Here is a 15,078-nt window from a genome sequence, read left to right on the forward strand (position 1 = left end):
ATATCAAAATATATTAATATAAAAAGAATCGATAGATTATTTATATACGAACTTACATACTTTCAACACCTCTGAAAACATAGTAAATATATCAATTTTACATTAAAACATGCATAAATTAATGCTTATTATACATATGAACTTACCTCGATACTAAAACGGCCATTTTACCAACTTTCCCAATTTTCAATTTTTCTCTAATTCTAGGTTCAAATCTCATTTTATGGGATCTAAAACATCATATTTTACTTATTTAATTAATTTACTATTCAAAACAGTCCTTAAATCAAACTTTGGAAAAATTACAAGTTTTCCCCTAAACTTTTGCATATTTACACTTTTGCCCCTAGGCTCGGGAATTAAACTTCATCCCTTATTCTTATGTTTTATGACATGCTGATTACTTTTCCCTTCTATGGCAACATCAAATTCTCACTCTAACATATACTTATGCCTATTAGGTATTTTTACCGATTAAGCCCTTTTATCGTTTTCACTCAAACCGAGTAGCACAAGTTGTCTAACATAATTTAAAACCTCATAATCTATCATAAAACATCAAAATAAACACATTTCACCTATGGGTAGCTTTCCAAATATGAACCCTAGCTTAAATTATTACTAACATAAGCTTAATCAAGTTACTGGGATTCCAAAAACGTAAAGAACTTGAAAAACAGGGCTAGAACGGACTTACTATTGAGCTTGGAAAGCTTGAAAACCCTAGCCATGGCTTCCCCCATGCTAATTTTGGCCTCCATATGGAGAAGATGACCATTTTGTGTTATTTTTCCCATTTTATTTCATTTAATATACAAATGACCAAAATGCCCTTACTACTAAACTTTCAAAAAATTTCCATCCATGTCCAATTTTTGTCCACAAACTTCAAAATGGTCTAATTACCATTTAAGGACCTTTGATTTAGAAACTCATAACAATTAAACACTTCTAACATGTAAAACTCAACTTTTGCACTTTTTACAATTTAGTCCTTTTGACCAAATTGAGTGCCCAAACGTCGAAATTTTTGAACGAAATTTTCACAAAATCATTCCATGAAATTGTAGACCATAAAATTATAATAAAAATGAAATTTTCCTCGTCGAATTTGTGGTCCCGAAACCACTGTTCCGACTAAGCCCAAAATCAAGATGTTACATTTCTCGCCCCTTTAGGGATTTTTGTCCCTAAAAATCTTACCAAAAAAAAGTGGTTTTGGTTTTTCAATTGGATTCCTCAATCCTGTAATCGATGTCAAAGAACTTTCACTCAGGCTAAACTTTTACTACCTCTCTCTTTAAATTTTACAAACAAAAATCGTAAGTGGTATTTACTTTACAATACTTTTTCTAAAACTTAATCTCTATTAAAAAGCTTATGTACTCAAAAGTCCGATCCATACCATCATGTTACATATACATTCGCACCAGAATCTTTTCAGATTCAAATAGAAAAACTAGTCAATTCATCTCGGCCTCATACTCTTTATAATTTCACACAGTCCAATTATTTGTCAATTCAACCCTCAGTTACTTTTTATTTCAAGCCTCTTCTGGCTTTCCAAAGAAATCATGATATGAAACTCGGATCTCAATCCAATTAGTGGAGATTAAAATTCCATGATATCTAACATTCATAAAGACATGAAATCCTATAAATCTGGTGAGTAGACATTTGGGTATACCAGCATAATTTACATATCTCATAACGTTTAACAAAACTACATATTACTTTCCTCTTTCAAGGACAGGAATGACTTGGATAAGAAAATCCATATTAACCTTTTCTATTTCCATTCTAATTCCCAGACGGAAAAAATAGTTCTGATGATTCTTGCTATACATCTTTAAACTTTCAACATTTCAAGAATTTGTACTCAAAGATAAACAATAATCGTTTCAGCATTTTTTTTATACCTAGATTATCTTCATATTATCAATATCAGATCTTCTTATTCTCAAGTATGCTAGACATATACTTCATACAGATTGAACAATCAAGTCGACCTTATTCATCCGTAATTGATATTTCAAGAAATTCTCTCTTCTAGTCAACAGAACGATTCAACATGCATCATTCCAAATTCACTCATCATGCCAATCGAAGACCATAACAAATGCATTAGCATAAGTAATACTGATACCTCAACTGAATACATTAACTCTGATTAACTTACTTGAGAAAGGAAATTCACCATACATATTGGAACTTGAAATTTCACCACATTATCAAGATCAATTTAGAGGTATAGTCATATTTGTTCTTTATATACATCAATCACAAGCTGAAGGTCATGCTCTAAATGCAAGCCATGATCAACAAGTTACAAGATAAAATATCCAAAAAAACCAAGATAGAGAAATCTAAAACAGAGAAGCCAAGAATAAAGAAATCCAAGATAAAGAAATCCATGATACGAGAATCCAATTTACAGCATTGCATCAGAAGACCGAGAACCAGACTCATAAAAATATGAAAGTCCCCAATAGTTTTTTTTTTTTCAAAGAAAAGAAATCCAGAATAACATCATTCCAAACCACTAACAACAAATACAACCGAAACTATATGCTTCTCGTATATATATAAAATCAATTAGAGCAATGATGGGTAGAAATAGAATCATGGCACCATACACAATTTCTCATCGATTCCCAACAGGCGGAATATAACATTTCCTTATTTCGAACATTATTCCTTTAACTATTTCTACCATCCCAAATTCCATAATATTCCCTTCACTAAGAAAACCAGTTCATGGGGGAATTTCAATCAATACATTTTTCGACATCATACCAGGATAGATCGTTTTACCAAAATTAACTTTTTCGCTAACTATGATGTTGCAAAAATTAAACAATCTTTCGGTCAATCCGATATCTTTCTAGCTCATGTTTGTACTTATCAACCCATTCTCAATCTCTAATCATGTTTATAACCATTCCATCATTGAACTCTTTGGTTTCTCACTTGGAAACTCATTCAACATAAATCTTAGGAATTTCCCTTATAAAACACCACTTTGGTAAAGGGGAGGGGTCGTAGGGCCCCTGACTCAACTCTCATATACAAATGTAACGCAGTTTTCATCATAACAATCATATTTCAATCATGTCATTCATTTCGAGTAACTAACATTCATATTGATTTTACACTAACTTTTTAGTTATCTCATTTAAACAAGTGTACTTATACATGTATTTCAATGTTTCCTAGATAATATTACTTATGCATTCATTAAATCAGACAAGTCAAGCACATAATATCATATAAGGGCCAAACAAACATGGATAAGTATATTACAGTCTAAACTTTTATCTTACACATCATCATATACATATCATTCAATTATATATATCAATCCAAGCAATTTAATACATTTACTCAAGTTATACGAGCTTACCAATCATAATCATTCCCACCAATATACATGAATATTCATCTTATCAATATTTTTGATAAGTTACTCAAACACATGCATTTGTTCAAACAAATCGATCATATACATCATGGCATTATCTATTAATCATAGATAAACTCATTTCACCATGTACACATTTCATGAATCCTCATTCGTACCTTTCCAAGTTTCAGTTCGTCATGACTATACTTTACTCAAATATTTTAGCATCACATTCAACATGGTCGGTGTAGCTCAGTTGCAGAGTACCTTTGTCTAAACAAAATGGCTCTCATGCACGTCGGGAGACATCACACTATCACGGATCAGTGGCATGTATAGATGGACTTTTACACATGCTAGGTTAGTCCGAGAATTGACTAAACCATAGCTTTGATACCACTAAATGTAACACCCCTATACTCAAGACCATCGCCGGAGTCGAGCACGAAGTGTTACCAAACTTAATTCATCAATTAAACAACTTAAACAACTTATTACCAACCATGCATGACAACCAAGCATATGCACATCATCAATATCAAACATAACATAAATAACTAGAATTATAAGTCAGAATCATTAGCTCACTAAAGACCAATATATTTGGCCAAATTATAATAACACATGTTATAAAATTAGGTCCCTATACATGCCACTCACTTGATAATTCTAGCATATGTGTTTATCTTGTCAAGGTGTTGGCTTGATAGTGTGATCTTTGCCTCAACGATCTCCAACCCCGAGCTAACCCGACAACACTAAAAGAAATGGAAAGGAGGGAGTAAGCTTTATGCTTAGTAAGCTCACATGAAATAATAATAAGCAATTTACTAACATGCTTCCCACAATAAAACTAACTCATTTGTGCATTTACACATGTTCTGGTTAAGTTGTTTTCTTGAGTAATAGTCACTAAATCATTTATATTTAGAGTTATGGAACTCAAAATTAAGATCTGTAAATTTTAAAAAACACTAGACTCATATATGTTTCCACCATAAAATTTTTAGAATTTTCTATCCAGCCAATAAGTACAGTTTATTATTCAAAGTCTCTCCTGTTTTATTGTTTAACAGCTTTGACCTTTCTTCACTAAAATTTATTTATCTCACAGTACAAAACTCGGATGATGTTATCATTTGTTTTTATTAAAATTAAACTCATCCAAGATTCTAAGAATATAAATTATATCCCAAAATCATATTTCGATAATTTTTAACAATTTTTACAAGTCAGAACAGGGGATCTCGAATTCATTCAGATACTATCTCACAAGAATTCAAATATCACATAATATGGAATTCTTTTGCTTCCTCTGTTTCTTTTATGTGAAAATAGACTCAATAAACTTTAATTACATATTTTATTTGAAATTTAATTCAACTTCCATAATTTTTGGTAAATTTTCAAATTCATGCACTGCTGCTGTCCAACACTGTTTTACTACTAAAGTTCACCTCTGCACAATTTCACATAATCCGTTCCATTTTACCGAGGTTCGCTCAAATATTGAGCATATTGCTCATAAATAAACATATACTTGCACTTGTTCATCTCATAATCACTTTCACATTTATTTTCACTTAATCGATTTCCCGTTGAACTCATCGGAATAATAACGAGATACACAATTGCTCGCACATTTTCTCATTTCCACACTTGTAGCCAAGTCGTGCTGCACGCATAGTAGCTCGCACTTAGTACTACACATGCGACCAATTATCCGGTACACGTAGTAGCCTGCACTTAGTACTACACACGTGACCTAACCATCTGATACACGTAGTAGCCTACACTTAGTACTACACACGTGATCGGTTATCGTGCACGCATAGTAGCTCGCACTTAGTACTACATATGCGACCAACAATCTGGTACACGTAGTAGCTTGCACTTAGTACTACACACGTGACCTCACAATAGCTCATTTGTATCGTTTCTATTTCGAAGGTTCAACCGAGAAATTCCTCACTTTTGAACATTTTATTAAATTGTTCGTAATCAATTTAAATTCATAATTTACATCAAATAACCATTTGATAGGCAGCCACATTTCATATGATATCAAAATATATTAATATAAAAATAATTGATAGATTATTTATATACGAACTTACATACTTTCAACACCTCTGAAATCATAGTAAATATATCAATTTTACATTAAAACATGCATAAATTAATGCTTATTATACATATGAACTTACCTCGATACTAAAACGGCCATTTTACTAACTTTCCCAATTTTCAATTTTTCTCTCATTCTAGGTTCAAATCTCGTTTTATGGGATCTAAAACATCATATTTTACTTATTTAATTAACTTAATATTCAAATTAGTCCTTAACTCAAACTTTGGCAAAACTACAATTTTGCCCCTAAACTTTTGCATATTTACACTTTTGCCCCTAGGCTCGAGAATTAAAATTCATCCCTAATTCTTATGTTTTATGACATGCTGATCACTTTTCCCTTCTATGGCAACATCAAATTCCCACTCTAACTTATACTTATGACTATTAGGTATTTTTACCGATTAAGCCCTTTTACTCGTTTTCACTCAAAACCGAGTAGCACAAGTTGTCTAACATAATTTAAAACCTAATAATCTATCATAAAACATCAAAATAAACACATTTCACCTATGGATAGTTTTCCAAATATGAACCATAGCTTAAATTATTACTAACATAAGCTTAATCAAGTTACCGAGATTCCAAAAACGTAAAGAACTTGAAAAACAGGGCTAGAACGGACTTACTATTAAGCTTGGAAAGCTTGAAAACCCTAGCCATGGCTTCCCCCATGCTAATTTCAGCCTCCATATGGAGAAGATGACCATTTTGTGTTATTTTTCCCATTTTATTTCATTTAATATACAAATGACCAAAATGCCCTTACTACTAAACTTTCAAAAAATTTCCATCCATGTCCAATTTTTGTCCACAAACTTCAAAATGGTCTAATTGCCATTGAAGGACCTTTTATTTAGAAACTCATAACAACCAAACACTTCTAACATGTAAAACTCAACTTTTGCACTTTTTACAATTTAGTCCTTTTGACCAAATTGAGTGCCCAAACGTCGAAATTTTTGAACGAAATTTTCAAAAAATCATTCCATGAAATCGTAGACCATAAAATTATAATAAAAATGAAATTTTCCTCGTCGAAATTGTGGTCCCGAAACCACTGTTCTGACTAAGCCCAAAATCAGGATGTTACAGCCGAATCTTTAGATCTCTAAGATTCGATTTCTGCTAGTGTTTAAGGGCTAGATCTGTATCAGATCTGAGTAGAAACTAAAGTGGAATCGTTTTGGTTGAAAGAACCTGAGGTAGGTACTCAAATCTATTCTTTATTTCAGGTTTTAGAAAAGTCGAAATCCCCAAAGGCATAGGGAGCTGTCGGTTGGAGCTTAAGGCTCTAAGGGTTGTAACAATTGATTTGTTTTGGTGTTAGTGTGATCCAGAGGCTACGGATCGAAGGCTTGGACAAGTGGAACGACTAGATCTAGATCTAGTATCTAGTTTTGGCAAACATAGGATCTCAAGGGCCATAGGTATTGATGGCCGATTATGGTAAGTAAGTTTATGATGGTTGCCATTGTGTTTTGGATCTGATATGTCTAGTGACGATTGTAGGATATTGTGGGAGATTTTAGTAGCAGTTTTCACAAATCAGGTGTGTAAACGACACCCGCTCATAGACTAGATCGGCAAAAGTCGAAAAGCCGGCATTTTGTGAACTTGAAAGCATGCGAGCGCTCGTGAGATGGTTTGGTTGTTAATTTTGGTAATCACAAGCGATATGATTGCAGAGTGCGCAATTTCGTGCACTTCGGTATATTTGGGCTTAATGGGCCGAAATCGGGTTAATAGGCCAATGGGCCTAATTTAGTAAAAATGCCCGGTAAGTGTTTCTGTTAATGTGTTAATGGCTGTAATATGAGTGTAAACCCTAAAATAGTTAAATTTACTAAAATACCTCTAAGTATGAAAATTACCATAATACACCTAGGTGCAAAATTACCATTATACCCCTATGGTTAATTTTGACTGAAATGCATGATATTCTGATTTTGTTTGCTGTATGCCATGACATGTATATCTGTTGCATGGGATATGGGTTATATTGATGGAGGAAGCGTTCTGGTGGCTTTGCCACAAATATCTGATCTGGTGGCTCTGCCACAAATATCTGATCTGGTAGCTCTGCCACAAATATCTGTTCTGGTGGCTCTGTCACAATTTCTGTATCTGGTGACTCTGTCACAATATCTATTCTGGCAGCCATGCTGCAAATTCTGTGACGTGTAGCGGATGGGTGGGTCGAGTAGTCTCCCCACATGGTGTAAGGTTGGTACGGGGGTGTATACGGATGGATATGGGTTGGGTTTTCTGCATACATGATATATCTGTTCTGTTTTTGTAATGGGCCTATGTGCTTCATTTTGAATTCTGTATAGGACTAAGGCCCAACTTAATCTGTTTCTGTGGTTTGAATTGATCTGGACTATGGTTGGGTTATTTTACACACTGAGTTTTCCAAACTCACCCCTTAATTTTATCTGTGCAGGTAACCCTAGTGAACTTGGAGCTGAGAGGGATTCGGAGTGGCCACATGTTTTGCAAGCTCAATTTTCTTCTTATGACTGGATTGGTTTCATTTACTTTAATTACTTTGGGTTTTAAGTTGTAATAAGGCCGATTTAATTATTTTTAATTGCTTTAGTATGATTACTAGCTTAGGCATGATATGGATCTAAATGTTTGAAATTGAATAGCTCTAGGGCGCGTTTTTAAAAGAGATTACCTGATTTCAAAATATCGTGAAACAAGACAAAGCTTCTGAAATGAAAATGTTTTCAAAAATTAATAAGTGTTTTCAAAGGCTTAAAATGAAATGGTTTTTCCTGAACAATCATTCAGTTAAAGTGTGGCAATAGTTGTGTGCATGTCTAGGAGTGGATCCGTGGAGAGCTTGGTACTTAAGCAGTCTAATAGACTCACCTCCTCTTTTTTCGGCGTCCTACCTGATGCACAGCTTCCATTCACTTTAATCTATAACGAAAATACCTTTAAATCATTAAGAAAGTTTTTAGATAAGACATGACTTATACAGTAACGCTTCAATGTGACACACCGGATTTGGCCGTAACATCTGGGCCGGGTTTGGGGTGTTACAGGAAACAACTCTGATATCTGTAACACCGTACACAATGGCACTGATCGAGTTAAAGGAATTAAAGATGCAATTGCAAGAGTTTCTAGTCAAAGGGTTCATCAGACCGAGTATGTCTCCTTGGGGTGCACATGTCTTATTTGTAAAAAAGAAACACAGCTCTTTAAGATTGTTTATAGATTACAAAAAATTGAATAAGGTCACAATTAAAAATAAATATTCTTTACCTCGTATTGGCAATTTGTTTGATTAGCTAAAAGGTGCTGCAGTATTTTTGAAGATAGATCTCAGATTCGGGTATTATTAGTTGAAAGTTAAAGAATGTGATATGCCAAAAACTACTTTCAGAACTTGGTATAGTCAGTATGAGTTTTTGGTAATGCCTTTTGGTTTGACTAATTCTCCTGCTGCTTTTATGGATTTAATGAATCGGACCTTTCAACCATATTTGGATAGATATGTAGTTATGTCTATTGATGATATACTGATCTATTCTAAGATTGAATCCGAACTTGCACAACATTTGAGAATTGTGTTACAAATTTTGAGAGAGAAACAGTTGTATGCAAATTTCAGTAAATGTGAATTCTGGCTTCATGAGGTCGGATTTCTGGGTCATATTGTGTCAGCTGAAGGGATTCGAGTGGACCCGAGCAAAGTATCTACAATGGTGAATTGGAAAATTTAGAAGAATATAATAGAAGTGCGAAGTTTTCTAGGTTTAGCAGGATATTACTTCTGTTTTTTCAAGAACTTTAAGATGATCGCTTTACCGATGACTCGGCTACTTCTTAAAAATGTTGAATCTTTTTGGTCTGATGAGTGTCAACAGAGCTTTGATCAGATGACGAAAATGTTAATAGAAGCTCCAGTTTTGACTCAGCCAGAATTGGGTGTGTCTTATGTTGCATATAGTGATGCATCTCTAAATGGATTAGGTTGTGTCTTAATACAATCAGGAAAAGTAGTGGCCTATGCTTCTCGATAATTAAAATCGTATGAGAGGAATTATCCTATGTATGATCTCGAATTGGCTGCAATCGTTTTTTCTTTGAAAATTTAGAGACATTACTTATACGGTGAGAAGTGTTATGAGTATACAGATCATACAGTTTGAAGTATTTGATGACTCAGAAAGAATTGAATTTAAGACAGAGATAGTGGTTAGAGTTACTGAAAGATTATGATCTAATTATTGACTACTACCCGGGGAAAGCTAATGTGGCTGCAGATGCACTTAGTCAAAAATCGTCATTGTTTGCACTTCAAGCGATGAACGCTCATTTATCTATTAAAGAAGATGATTTAGTAATAGTAAAATTCAAAATGAAACCTTTGTTTCTTCAATGAATTCGGGAGTCGTAAGATAATGTGTCGAAATTGGTGTTGAAAAGAAAAATGGTTTGGGACAAGTTGAGTTCAGAGTATAGCATTGATGATAATGGTATGTTGCGTTATCGTAATAGAATTTATGTCCCAAATAATTCAGATTTGAAAAGTGATATTGTTTTTGAAGCTTACAGTAGTATATATTCCATTCATCCGGGTAGCACGAAGATGTATTGTGATTTGAAATAGATGTATTGGTGGCCAGGTATGAAGCAGGAAATTTATGAATTTGTAATAAAGTGTCTGATTTGTTAGCAAGTCAAAGTAGAACATCAGGTACCAACGGGTTTGTTACAACCTATCATGATTCTTGAGTGGAAATAGGAGCATGTCATGATGGATTTTCTATCTGGATTACCTATGAATCCCAGAAAGAAAGATTCAGTCTGGGTGATTGTGGATAGATTGACTAAGTCAGCACATTTTATCCTAGTCAGAACAAACTTTTCATTTGAGAAGTTAGCAGAATTATATATGTCTAAGATTGTAAGACTACATGAGGTTCCAACATCCATTATTTCGGATTGAGATCTGAGGTTTATATCAAGGTTTTGGAATAAACTACAACAAGCCCTGGGTACTAAGCTAAATTTCAGCACAACATTTCATCCTCAGACTGACGGGCAATCAAAACGAGTGATTCAGATTTTAGAAGACATGTTGAGATGTTGTATACTCGAGTTTGGAGATAGCTGGGAAAGGTATTTACCCTTGGCCGAATTTTCCTATAATAATATGCACATTTGAGAAAAAGAGATATAGAATTTGCGGTTGGTGATCGAGTGTTCTTAAAAGTTTCATCGTGGAAGAAAATATTACGGTTTGGCAGAAAAAAGAAACTGAGTCCAAGATTTATTGGACCGTATGGAATTGTATAAAGAATTGGCCCTGTGGCTTATCGGTTAGCTTTGTCTCCAAAACTTGAGAAGAATCATAATGTGTTCCATGTGTTTGTGTTAAGACGGTACAGATCAGATCCTTCACATTTGATTCCTCACAGTGAAATTTAGATACGACTGGATTTGACTTACTCGGAAGAACCGGTAAAAATTTTAGCTCAAGAAGTTAAAGAATTACGGAATATACGAGTACCATTAGTTAAAGTGTTATGGCATCGTCATGGTTCAAAGGAGGCAACCTGTGAAACAGAAGAATCAATGAGATCACAGTACCCGAACTTATTCTCAGGTAACAAAGTTCAAGAACGAAATTTCCTAAAGGCAGGAGAGTTGTAACAGCCCAATTTTCAGTTGTGTCAGAAATAGTGGTTTGAGATCACTAAAATCTGACAAATGAGCTCGTAAATTTTATTATTTAGTGTTTATGAGCAATTTATGAATTGAGGAAAAACTATGAATTAGTGATTTAAGTTTTAGAAGTAAATATTAGATTAATTGGTTTCAAAAACGAGGAAATGAAACCTCAATTAACCAAGCCATAAATATTTTTATAAATATTTACGGAGTTTTATTTGGTTAGTATTAAATTTTTGTTAGAAAATTTTAACGTTTTGATATTTAATTAATTAAAAAGGACTAAATTGAAGAATGTGCAAAATTTATTCATTAAAGAAATAGTGACTAAATAGCTTAAATAATAAATAAGAAGGATTTAAAGAGCAATTTGGCCTAAATTACATAGGTTGGGCTGCAGGGATATAGAAATTAGTAAGGAAATACTGTGAACTAGGGACAAAATTGTAAATTTTGCAAAATTAAACAAATAAATAAACAATTAAAAGAATTTCTAGCAAATTGTTCATATTTGTTCAACCAAAAACACCATAAAAGATCCTTAGAAGCTGATTTTGCATATTCTTACTCAAGTGAGTTCAATTTTTGCTTTTTCTTTGAAATTTTTATGTTTTAGACTTTTACAATTAGGTCCAATTATCTATTTCATTAGTTTTTGATTCATGAGGAACTTTGAAAGCTACCATTGATGAGTGCTGGAAGTTTATGATGAATTAATATGGAATTGAAGCTTTAATTTTATTATATGATGATTTTATCAGGTAATTTCAATAGAAATTGATTATTAGGACTAAATTGTGAAGAATAAAAGACTTAGGGTTTGCTGTTAGATTTTTATGAATCAAAGGCTGTAAAATAGTTCAGAATTATGGAATAAATTGTTACTTGAGAAAAATTAGCTCAATTGGTGGGAAAATTGATAAGGGACTAAATTGTAAAAATTGTAGAAGTTAGGGTAAATGTGTAATTTCAAAAATTTAAGGGCATAAATTGTGAAGTGAATTAGAATTGAATTTGATGCTGATGAATGAATAATTTTATATTATAGATCAAGAACCCGAAGACAAACGTGAAAAAGGGAAATTAAAAAAGTAGTTCCTGAATTTCTACAACTTCTACAAACTACCCCAAGTAAGTTTATATGGTTGAACTTGTAACGCCCCAATTTTCAGGAATCCTGTGAATGTTGGCATAGGTTTAATTATGTTAGTGGGCCTCTAGAAAGCCCAAGCTTAAGATAGAACCCGACAATTTTAGTTAATTTTTGTTCCATAAGAAAAAGGGAGTGAAATTATGAAATAGGACCTATGTGAAAATGTTTGAAAATGCTATAGGCTAAATTGAAGTGGCCAAATAAATAGGAGTGCAAAATAGGAGGATTTGCATGACAAACCTCCCATTTTACATGTAGTGGCTGGTCATCATGTTGTTGTAGACAAAATGTACACTTGATATCCATAATTTATAGTACAAATTGATACAAATTGATAATAGGTTAGGTAAATGTTCCATGATAATAGGTTAGGTAAATGTTCCATGATAATGGGTTAGGTAAATGTTTCATGATAATAGGTTAGGTAAATGTTCCATGATAATGGGTTAGGTAAATGTTTCATGATAATGGGTTAGGTAAATGTTTCATGATAAGAATTTCATGTCTTTTGTATTAAAGAATTAAATGGATGAAATATGAAGTTTTATTAAAAGAAAAAGGGGTGAAAAGAACAAAGTTTTGTCCATCTTTGTTCATCATAGCTGAAAATTAGAGAAGAGAAAGGAGAGGAGAAAGCTCTTGAGTATTCGGTCATTAGGAGGAGGAAAATTGAAGGTAAGTTCTTGGTACCTTGCTTCTATTTTGAGGTTCATGAGTTCTTCTTGATTCTACCTTAACTCTTGAAGTATATTTTGATTTTTAGTTGTGTTGTGAGCATTTAGTCATGAATTAAAATGAAGGAAATGGTTGTTGTTTCATGTTCTTTTGATGAAAAATGGAAGATAGGTGAAGTTGAGCCAAACAAATGAACATGCATGTGCCTTAGATGCTAAAGGGAAAAATCGGCTAACATGTTGTGCTTTAAATGGAGATTATACTTAAGTAAAATCATAGATATGTGATGATTGATTGGTGATATACATGTTTAAATAACAAGCATGCAAGTTAGGTGTGAAAGAGTGATTTGGTAATAAATCTGCTTGGGACAGCAGCAGTAACATGACTTTGGAAAATCACCATAAATTGTGGGAGATGAGTTAGAAGCTGCATAAATTATGTAATTAAAGCTTAATGAGTCTAGTTTCAAATGGAATAAACGAGAACATATTTTGAATTCTGTACAATGAGAAATTTGATTCGTAATGAAGAGTGGTCAGATTAGTCAAACAGTGAAACATGGGAAACTTTAAGAAAAATCTGGTATTGATTGGCCAGACCAAAAATTCTGAAAATTTTATGGATAAAAGATATATGAGTCTATTTTCAGGGAAAATTAACGGAACTTGATTTGGAGTTTCGTAGCTCCAGTTATAAATAATTTAGTGACTGTTGCTCAGGAAGACAGCTTGCAGTGCAATTATGATTATGTAGTAAACATTGACAAAAATTTGTTAATGAGTTGCTTATTGATTTCTTATAAGCTTACTATGATCTGTAGGTGTGGTTGGCCGAATATTGTAAGGGGTTAATACGTAGTTTGTATTTGAATAGTTAGATTAACTTGTTAGTAATCCAATTGTAGGCGGTTCGTGTGTGGATCTCACAAGATATCGTCGCAAAGTGTGTGTAACTGACACCCTTTCATAGACTAGATTGGCAAAAGCCGAAATGTCGAAAAGTCGGTATTTTGGGAATTTGCGTGTAACACCCCGTACCCGAGACCGTTGCCGGAGTCGAACACAAGGTGTTAACGGACTTAATTCATTAATTAAACAGCTCATACAATTCATTTTAAAATTTCCGACAAGTGGCTAACTGCATCACAGTCGCTTTAAAAATAATATCTCGAGTTCTGAAACTCAAAATCCAATTCGTAAATTTTTCCTGAAACTAGACTCATATATATATCTACTAATTTTTTCTAGAATTTTGGTTGGGCCAATTAGTACAGTTTATTAGTTAAAGTCTCCCTGCTTCGAGGTTCAACTACTCGACCTCTCGTATTACTTAATCGATATCTCCTGCATGAGCTTCAATGACTATTCCGTTTGTCTCTAGAAATCTGTACATCTAAAGCGTGACTTCTAATTATCTTTGTAAAATTTATGGTGAATTTCAAAGTCGAACAGGGATCCAGAAATCGCTCGCCCTGTTCCACAAAAATTTAAACATCTCATAAAATATAGCTCATATACTGTTTCGCTTATTCCATATGAAAATAGACTCATCAAGCTTCGATTCCATAACTTATTCATTATTTAATTCCATTTCTACTATTTTTAGTGATTTTTAAACTCACGTCACTGCTGCTTTGTCTGAATCTATTTTATGGTAAATTTTACCTATTTCATGGTTTCCATGGATTAGCTAGCAATTTGACATACATAATACCAAATATGATCATGATTAGCCATTCCAATGGCTAATCATTACCAAGCATTTCTATTTCCATACCACTCAATAACCATAACATAAGACCATATATACAAAATGATTATAATGCTATACATGCCATACTCAAAATATACAAGCCATTACGCCAAGATGGTATACGATAGTGTGAGCGTGCCTCCGACCGCTTCCGATTTCCGAGCTGGCTTGTCAACACTACAAGGAATGAAAAGGAGGAGTAAGCATAAATGCTTAGTAAGCTCACATGCAAATAGCAAGTAACATAACCATATAAGCAAACATAAA

Source organism: Gossypium arboreum, chromosome 11, assembly GCF_025698485.1.
Source record: "Gossypium arboreum isolate Shixiya-1 chromosome 11, ASM2569848v2, whole genome shotgun sequence".
Classification (NCBI taxonomy): domain Eukaryota; kingdom Viridiplantae; phylum Streptophyta; class Magnoliopsida; order Malvales; family Malvaceae; genus Gossypium; species Gossypium arboreum.